The sequence below is a fragment of the Phoenix dactylifera genome, unplaced genomic scaffold (genome assembly GCF_009389715.1).
Source record: "Phoenix dactylifera cultivar Barhee BC4 unplaced genomic scaffold, palm_55x_up_171113_PBpolish2nd_filt_p 000121F, whole genome shotgun sequence".
Classification (NCBI taxonomy): domain Eukaryota; kingdom Viridiplantae; phylum Streptophyta; class Magnoliopsida; order Arecales; family Arecaceae; genus Phoenix; species Phoenix dactylifera.
The window spans coordinates 664,007-667,438 of record NW_024067689.1 but is presented as its reverse complement, the minus strand read 5'-3'; the positions used below and the strand labels follow the sequence as shown (position 1 = coordinate 667,438).

Sequence of the window (3,432 nt, the reverse complement as noted above, 5' to 3'; positions counted from 1 at the left end):
TCATAATCACACAGATGATGGGTCGAAGATGTTTATTGTCAATATTTCAAATTTCAAACTATTTGACTTCGAATACATCCGTAGAATATTCCAATAGAATTAACTTATGCAAAAAATATATATCTTTTTGGTACCGAGAAATCATTAGGTAGACCCAGTCCAGTAGACCAGGTCAAAGATCACTCGTCAAATAACCACCCTGTTTAAATCTTTAAGTGAGGTGATAAATTTATGGCACACATGGCCGGTGATCATTGGCCGTCTATAGATCGGGTCTATTTAATAATTTCTCCTACGTTGGGGTTGGTAGGATTTTGTCTCGTCAAAGTGGGCGAACAAACAAGTCTTCAACTGACCCGCATCGCAAATTTTTTTTTCTGCAACATCGTTCGTTCTGTCTTTATTTTCTTCTCCGATAAAAGGATCACTTCTTTATTTCTCTTACAAGCATTTTCAGAAAGAATCTTGGCAAGCACCATGTTTGCCATTATTTAACTATAACATGAGCATAGCTGCAGATATGCCTATATATGCAACGCAATTCAAACGCTATTCTTCACGGTGCACTGTAGTTGTTCTGCTCATCGTAGTACCTGTTCCACACCATAATCCGCCATACTTCGCCGTGCCCTTGATCGCCGGCAGCACCTGAGAAGTAAGCGCGCTCGGGGGGATGTACCCACTGCCGCAGCAGCAGTCGACGCCGGCACCCCCAAGAAGAAGTTGGTCGCCGTCACGCTCGAAGTCCAAGTTTTCCACGCACTGGTCAACTTGCTGATGTCCCGGACGAGTACTGGCACTGAGGGTTGTTGTAGAACTGGATCCAAACGTAGTCGAAAAGCCCGGTCTTCAGCGCCGTGTTAAGGTGCGCGTCGGGGTAGGGGCACTGCGGGGCCGCCGAGAGGTAGACCTTCTTCCCCCGGCTGCTGAACTGCGACAGAGCCTTCGCGAGGTCGTCGAAGTGGTCGCCGTTGGTTGCCTCGATGTCGAAGTCGATGCCGTCGAGGACGGCGGCGCCGAGGGGCGAGAGGAGGAGCTGCCGCCGAGGTAGTTGTTCCAGAGGTAGTGGCGACGCTCTGGGCGTCCGCGCGGAGGTGAGGGAGTAGCTGCCGGAGGCGCCGCCGAGGGAGAGGAGGACCTTGACGCCCCGGGACTGGCAGGACTGGATGTCGGAGGAGATGCTTTTGCAGTTGCCGGTGGAGGGGTGCAGTGGCGGCGAGGTTGAGGACAGGGTCTGTCCGTTGCCGAAGGTGGTGAGGAAGGCGATGTTGCGTAGGAGTAGAGGCCGGTGGCGCAGGCGGAGCGAGGGTGCCCTCGTTGCCGTTCTGGCCCAGTAGACTGCGATTTTGCCTGCGTGGAGCCGGCCACAAGGCGAGGAGGAGGAGGAGGGGGAAGAGGGCTTGGAGGCCATGGTGAATGGAAGAGGAGTGGAAAGCTAATGGGGCTTCTCTTCTCCAAACTGGTTGGAGGGAATGGATGGGAGAGGTCATGCTTCTTATATAGAAGTGACGGGGTGGTGTGAATTGGTTTATTTATATTTATTTTTTGCAGATAAGATAGGAAGACTATGACTACTGTAGCTTTATTCAATGGAAGTTGAGACTGGTAATTAGAGATGTCGTCACTCGTAGGATCTCGTGCGTGAACTTGTCCATCGCAAAAGCCATGGCTGGTTCATCTGCATACCTCCGCGCCCCGTAAAATAACAGGCGTTTCCAGAGACGGCAAGGGTCCCACGCAAGCAGGTGAGGCATCCGCGCGAGAAGGACTTCTGGAAAGACTGACTCAGTAGGTCGAGAAGGTTTAGCTGCCGCAGGGGTCAACCTCCCTTTGTTGACTCCATTCAATTCTCACTTTGGCAATTTCCCACGAACCAAGTAAGAACTTTCATAGTTACATTGATTTGTCAAATTTAAAATATGCAACTCGCAGAGAATTATATTTTATCAAAAGATAAATTAATATTTTGTAGGATATCATATTAGCTAGCTAATATATCAACCATAAAGCGAAGCAAATTGACATATATTATATATTTCCATGGTGCAGTAGAAAGTAATTTACTCTACATTAGAGGAGGAAAAAAAAGATTAATGCTGTTGCAATAAAATTTGATCTAAATCATTGGCGCTGGATAGAATCTGAAGTGAAATAGTGATGTTGGTTGATTGAGCTCCTGAGATGAGCGATTGGTCGGGTTGGAGAATGTTGAGAACAATCAAGCTCGAACTCAGCTAGAGAAGCTTGCCTAGTGCGGCTTGTCCAGTCTGAAATCAGAAAGGAAGCCTACTTGCCAGAGTTTGCTCGCGGGATTCTTGGATGTTTAGTTAGTTGGATTTTGAAAAAACAGGAAAAATTTGAGAGAGCTATAGAGAATGAGAAAGTGTGAGAGAGAGCTTAGAAAAGACTTGCTTGGAGGCCCCTCCTATGGACCATGTATGGAAAGAGGACTGATATCCGTTGTTGAGTAAGGTAGAAGTAGGCTTTAATTACTCGTAACTATTCCCATGTTTGCATATGGAGAATATTAATGTACTGATAGTCATGATCAATTTGTCTAGGACAAGCTGTAACCACCTCTCAATTGGCAGGATCACAATTTTGCCTTTATAGCAACTAATTGCTTTAAATACATTTGCATAGGAGACATGGTACATCACCAATTGTCAGTCGGCTTGCTCTAATTGGTTTGATAGTTCAAATTGGCACCTCAATAACCATGGCTGGTGGCTCGGTTAGCTAAGACAATTAGCTCAATTTTGTGCCAAGGTCATCATCTCGATCAATTGCCGAGGTCATTACTCGGCCAGATACTGGGTTCGACGGACTAATATACACCACATCAAATGCTAACTACAATACTACTGCTGAATAGTTGATATGAGACATGTCTTGGCGTGATAGGTATGTCGTAAGAGAAAGCTGCAAAACCCACAGCCTAAATTTGATTCAAGGCTAGAGCCAGACAGGGTTTTTTTCATCGCGGAGCACCACATCCCAAATTCACTTAAAACTCCATCCATAAGTCTCCTAGTTTCATTTTAATTTGCACTTTTAACAGGCAATCAAACTGAAGAGCCATCATTTTGGTCCCTCACCTATAGATGCCTGTTTTATTTGTTACCACTTTTTCCAAAAGGAAATTTATCTGTTAGCTCGAAGAAAGTAAAACTATTTTAACGAATTATCAAATTTGTCCTTAGTGAACATGCAGGGAGCCAGACACAGTAATATAAGGACGAAGTAGGCAAAGTAGAACCATTATTAATACGCAACTAGAGTTTGGCAGGGTCCCACTAGCTTGCCGAACCTCGTATAGAACTAAACGATCAAAAATCGTTAAAAGAAAACGGACACCCTTGGGTCCATAATAAATGGCCATGAAGTACGCAATAACATTATCTTCTCCTTCCTATTTTTTTTAAAAGCTAA

General features: G+C 45.4%; 1 pseudogene; it reads right to left on the bottom strand.

The window, feature by feature from the left end:
* Nucleotides 1-328: 328 nt before the first annotated feature.
* Nucleotides 329-1,484, bottom strand: LOC103713498 (annotated as a pseudogene).
* Between the last annotated feature and the right edge of the window lie 1,948 nt (nucleotides 1,485-3,432).